Source organism: Oreochromis niloticus, linkage group LG3 (genome assembly GCF_001858045.2).
Source record: "Oreochromis niloticus isolate F11D_XX linkage group LG3, O_niloticus_UMD_NMBU, whole genome shotgun sequence".
Classification (NCBI taxonomy): Eukaryota; Metazoa; Chordata; class Actinopteri; order Cichliformes; family Cichlidae; genus Oreochromis; species Oreochromis niloticus.
Window position 1 is genome coordinate 66,667,342 of NC_031967.2, and position 6,542 is coordinate 66,673,883.

The window sequence follows — 6,542 nt, forward strand, 5'->3', positions numbered from 1 at the left end:
GCTAATTCCATCTCATAAAATGTGTCTATAGGTGAGACGCTTTGCGTTGATTGGTGCTGCTGGACCACACTGGAGGTGCAAGTCCGCCGTGTAATGGTTTATGCCATTACAAAGGAGCTGGCCTCTGTACTCAACTGGGCAGGGGAAAAAACCAAGGACCAGACAAAGCAAAAAAGGGCATTTAAAGAGACAGCGCTGTGCAGATGCATATTTGGTAAGTTTTAACATTTATTGTAGTTTTATGAGCCTAAAGTGAACAATAAAGGGATCAATTGATGTGCTGGGTGCGTTTCACATTTCCTATGTCTGGTTTTTGCTATATTACTTTGTCTTTCTTAATAACAAGACTTTCATGTCCGGTTAATCTGGAGATGGAGTCTTTGGTCTTCGGCTTGTTTTGTCCTCAGGTTGTACACTTTGTACAGCCTGAGGGCCCCATGTTTCTTTTTTTTTTTTTAAAGGATACACGGCACACCATGCTAAGACATATCACATTTTCAGCTTATAGCTCTTTGGGAATCAAATGCAGCAGTTTGCTGATTTCCGCCTGGTGACTTTCATGTTTATCAGCCTAGGAGTTTACATACTTTCTCCCTGCTGAAGACAATTAACAAGAGCTTATTCATGTGCTCTAATTCCCTTTTTTTGTCTTTGTTTTTTTTTGTGTGTGTCTATTTTTGTCCTAGATGGCCTGGCGCAGCAGGTAGGGGCGAACTCTATGTCTGAGTTGGTCTTTGCTCAAGCAGTCCAGAAATGGCTCAGATATGCTCCAGATCGTACGGGTGGCGCGCAGGACGCACATCATCCATCCCCATCCCGGAGTAAATAATAAAAAGTGACGTGAAACATAGAAATGTAAATAGGAAACTTTGTCTTTTAATAAAGTATTTTGCAAATGATACATGTCTATTGACCTTTTTTGTTTTTTTGTTTGTTTTTTCAATAAAAAGCAACTGTGCGAAAGAGGTGGAAAATCAACACCATAGCTCAACAGTGTTTCAATATCAGAATCTGACATTGTTTCAATGTCAACAGTGTTAGAAAATATAACGTCGAATCAATGTCAGGTTTCAACATTGATTCAACATCAAAACCTGACGTTGTTTCAACGTTAAAAATGGGTGCAAGAGTGATGTTGGGTCAACGTCACACTTCAACGTTGCTTCAATGACGTCGCCTGATATTGACTCAACATTGTTTCAATGTTTCCTTGCTATCTGGGCTCGTATAATTTGTTCCGCTACTTTCAAATAAGACACTGTGCATCTTCTATCTTGCCAGAGTTTCCAAGTCAGCCTCTCAAGCCTTGGTGGGAAGACTTATTCCAGTTGAAGCCTCACAGTAAGGCTCTAATATCACAAATATATACCTAAATTATGGCGTCGGGCAATTACTCAACCAAGAAAATTGCCTCGAGTCAGGAACAGGAACTGGGTCTTCAGTTTGTTGAAGATTACTGGGACAAAGTAATTGACAGAATTCATTCCTCAGTCTCATGTGCAAGACTCTCCCTTATTCAGTTTAAGACGGTATACAGATTACACTTCTCGAGATCTAGACTATCTAAAATATACCCAAGCATACTTGACCTGTGCAACAGATGCAACACCTCCCCCTGTGATTTAACCCATATGTTTTTTGCCTGCCCGTCACTTCAATTATACTGGACTTTTTACTTTGAAGTGCTCTCTCATGTTTTGAGCGTTACTCTAAAACCATGCCCACTAGTTGCCATTTTTGGTGTTTCTGAGGACGCCACCCTGAACCTTAGTCGTAAGAAACTGGATATTATCATTTTCACTTCACTGTTGGCACGACTTCGAATTTTGCTGTCTTGGGAAGCTCCTCAACCTCCTGCCCGATCACGTTGGCTGGAAGATGTTATGTTCTTTTTAAAAATGGAGAAAATGAAATTCAGACTCAGAGGAAATGTTAATAAGTTCTCGCAGATGTGGCAGCCTTTTATTTTTTACTTTAACTCATTGAAAAAACTTACAACAGACTAATCTTTTATACCATAGGGTTCTCTTTTGTTATGGTTTTGGGAGGAAGTTGATTTTTTATTTTTATTTTTTTGTGGGTTTTTTGTGTTGTTGTTGTTGTTGCTTCCTGTGCGTGGGTTGCTGTTCTTTGTTTTTCTTCCTTTTTTTTCCTTTTCTTTTTTCTGTTTTATTGTTATCATCCGAATTCTAGTGGCCTAATCTGTTTTGATATATGTCTTTATATCGGTTGGTACTTGCTGTATTGGGCCTGTTATGTCAAATTATATGTGCAAAACTTTATAAATAAAGAGGGGAAAAAATAACTGTTTTGCTCTTTTTTGCTCTAAAGAAAATAGTTGTTTTCTTTTACAATCATTCATCTTAGCAGTAGGATTTACATTAAAAGATAAACAAATTAAGTTTGAGTGAAAATATACATTTTTGCACTCTCTGGTCAACTGACTCAGTGACTCAAATGACTCAAGAAATCCGATTCACTTTGGTGAGTGGCTCATTAAAACTCGATTCAGTAAAAAGAATCGAATTTACCATCACTAATGCTTACACATATTATTATGATTATAATTAGACTAATTCTGTAGGTCAGTGAGTCCCAAGCATGATATTCTAAACAAACTTTGAATCACTAGAGGAACAATGGATAATAACATTAGATTATCAAGTCTAGGCAGAGAGGTGTTTGGGTTTCTGTCTCGTACAGAGAAAGGCACAGACACCAGACGAGGTCGCTGAGATATGAGGATCCTTTACAGCAGAGACAGACAGAGAGACTGCCAAGACAGCAATTGGGGTCAAGGGTCATGCTGTTTGGGCTCCAGCTAGTCATGAGAAGATGGATCAGAGAACCACAACAATAACTGGGGGTTAGCGGAAATCCAGAAGCACCAGACCAAGGACGGTCTGGCTAAGAAAGGGGGACTCAGCTGAGACCCCCCAAAAAACATAGATCTTTTAACATAGGGGCAGAATAAATCCCCTGATCTATGCAAGAACTGAAGGGTAGTCTAACCCCTGACGTTGAAGAAAGAAGAGGAGAAGAGCGCAGAGAATCACCCATTATTTGTTTAACTGTAAAGAAGGTCAAAAGCCCCTCAGACAGAGGTTCTAGTCTGAGCACAAAGGTGAAGGCAGGAAACAACCAGAATGGGGATCGTTGAAGCTGAAAGTAATGTGAGATCTGAGAATGATAGCTTTAGTGATACTCTGTAACTTTTATGTTATGACAATTGCCCAAACACAACAGTCATCCCATATATGGTCCACCCGTCAAAGGGAGATAGAGGGCCAAAGAGAGAAAGAAGCATAGAGAACTGACACCTAGTGGGTAAAAAGGGTGTGTGTGTAATATCTGGAGAGATGTGCTGCACTTTCATTCCCAGCAACAAGACCCCATGTGGTTCTGTAACTAGAGCCCTGGGAAGATTCAGAACATAATTTAAGAAAGTAATAAATTGGAATTGATAATCTGTTGGAGGAGTGGATGACATCTGTCCATGGGCAATGAAAGGGGTGTATTATGTCCATTAGGGTTTCCTTATTCGTTTTTACAGCTAGTTGGGTACAAAAGACAACAGAATGCTCCAAGATGCTAGCGCGGTGTTGAGCTTTTGTTACCTAGTGGCTCCACAAGCCAGGAAGTACCAATGACTGGATTTGGTGTGTGGCAGTAACAGGTAAATTAACTTTTTTTAAATTATTTGAATATATATGAGTGCTTGTGTATAAATACACAAACAGTACTCACATGCTTTCAATAATGTGTAATTTAAGTGATCTAGGTGATCTCTGTTTTGGAAGTTCAGTTAACGCTAGAAATGTGTTTTCGAGTTTGTACATGCTTTGTTTTTATGTGCTTTGGAGTCAGGGGTCTTAAACTCGCGGCCCGCTGGCCATTTGCAGCCCATTGCACCTCTACTTGCATATTGATGTGAAGAAATTTTTTTTTAAAATTATTATACGAAAAATTATTTGATATCATGGCAGAGTGTTACAAGCATGGCCCTTTAAGACTGTAGCCTCATGTGCGGTGTGGTACTTGCTGCAGGGAGAACGTGTGGGTCCGCCCTTCCCGCTGTGTACAGGTCCTTCTCAAAAAATTAGCATATTGTGATAAAGTTCATTATTTCCTGTAATGTACTGATAAACATTAGACTTCCATACATTTTAGATTCATGACACACAACTGAAGTAGTTCAAGCCTTTCATTGTTTTAATATTGATGATTTTGGCATACATAACTCATGAAAACCCAAAATTACTATCTCAAAAAATTAGCATATTTCATCGGATCAATAAAACAAAAGAAAAGTGTTTTTAATACAAAAAAAGTCAACCTTCAAATAATTATGTTCAGTTATGCACTCAATACTTGGTTGGGAATCCTTTTGCAGAAATGACTGCTTCAATGCGGCGTGGCATGGAGGCAATCATCCTGTGGCACTGCTGAGGTGTTATGGAGGCCCAGGATGCTTCGATAGCGGCCTTAAGCTCATCCAGAGTGTTGGTCTTGTGTCTCTCAACTTTCTCTTCACAATATCCCACAGATTCTCTATGGGGTTCAGGTCAGGAGAGTTGGCAGGCCAACTGAGCACAGTAATACCATGGTCAGTAAACCATTTACCAGTGGTTTTGGCACTGTGAGCAGGTGCTGAAAAATGAAATCTTCATGCATGTAAATATAAAAATAACCACTGTAGCCAAAAAGAGTGCCTAACGAGCCCAGTTGTGAGTACGCTATTAAGACTCGACTGAACACTGTGTTCTTGTTTTCCTACAAAACAATAAAGTTATGTTGGAGCAGCCTTTCAATGCCTCTCTTTATCTCTTGCTAGCAAAGTTGACCCAGACAGTAAAGCTCGTTCCCGACACGGAACCCAAAGTATTAGCCAGAGGTCTCCTTACCACGGTTCGGAGCCGCGGACCTGGTCAAGGTAGCAAGAGAGAGCAAACATGTTGAGGGCTGTGTTAGCTCAGTGAGAGATTTATTTGGAAAGAAAACAATTTTCACTTTCAGTCGAAAACTAATGTGTATGCTTAAACCTGCATTTGTTTGTTGTTAAATACAAACATAAATGTAACAAAAGTGCTGCCACGTGTCTGGCCAGAAAGAGCTGTTTATTTGGTAGTTCAATGAAACTACTGTACTATACTGCTGAGTAGGGCTGGGTATCGTCACTGATTTCTAGAATTGATTCAATTCCGATTCACAAGGTCCCGAATCGATTCGATCTACGATTCGATTCAATTCGATTTAAATCTGGGAAATTTTGACAGTCAGAAATATAATTCAGATCAGAACATTTACTTATTTTTGTATCAATAAAAAGGAAGCTGACACACGCAAGACTCTATCAAAGGTGTGAGCGTCACAGCAGATGCCTTTGTGTCAAAGTAGCTGAAGATAAAACACAGAAAAACATGAAGGTGATTTTCCTGGCCTGGGATTTTATAAGAAAAAGACATTCTGCTGTACATCAAAAACGAAAGAAAATCAACATATGAACATTACCTCTGACATTACAGCGGTTTTATTAGAGACACGGCTGAGCGTTTTGCATTTTGCATCATTTTAAAAAGTTTAAATTGGTTCAGTATTGAACAGCAGAAATGAGGTGGTAGACTTGTGCGTAACAAGGAAGCGAATAATGAAGAAAACCGATTTTTAGACGGGAAACTGTTCTTGAAGTACAGAGAGAGAGAGAGAGCTGTGCATCGTGGTGGAAGCAAAACAGTAAAAGTCAGAGGGAATTCATGACGATGTTTATGTGAAGCGTAGTTTGGATCCTTTAGGAAATATCAGTGGGTGTTTGTGTTTGTTTTTTTGTACTACTTGGACACTAATGTGGCCCTCCAATGAGAGGACGGTGCCATAAGTGACCCGTGGCTCATTTCAGGGCTCGCAAAATTTCAAAATCTCTGGTAGCCCTTCGGGCAGGCACTCTTCAGTTTTTGGTAGCCCAAAATAAATTTAAGTAGCCCGAATAAAAAAGAGAGCAATTTTTTAATGTTTTGTTTCCTTTACAATATTATACATTAAAGTATAATATAGTAATGGAAACCAAAATTAATCAGAAAATTGTTAAATACAAATCACAACAACTGTATAAAAATCACAGTCATCAACTCAAATACTTGTTTCTAATTGAACAGAAATTTCTATGAACTTGCAAGAACTGTGTAGAACATGAATCAGTCTGTGTCAGATCCTGAATCTGAAATTTCCACTGAAGTCAAGGGTAAGAGGTAAGGGGAACCAAGATCGAGGCCATTTGCTTTTTGAAGTTTGCAAAACTGCTAAATTTGGCCAATGGTAGTTCACTCTTTGCAACATAGTACGCTTTTGAAAGATTTTTCAGGACTTCTGCTTGTGCTTGGTTTATTTTTAGTATGTTTTTTGCAATTGCTGTTTGTTCTGGGAAAGATATTGCAGACTGGGTGTTACGGCCCTAGCTGGGCCTCCTGAAACTGCCCTTGTGTGGGCGTGGTGTTTTTCCCCGCCTCCTCCTCTCTTGCCACTCCTACCCCCTCTGTTTCTCTCAC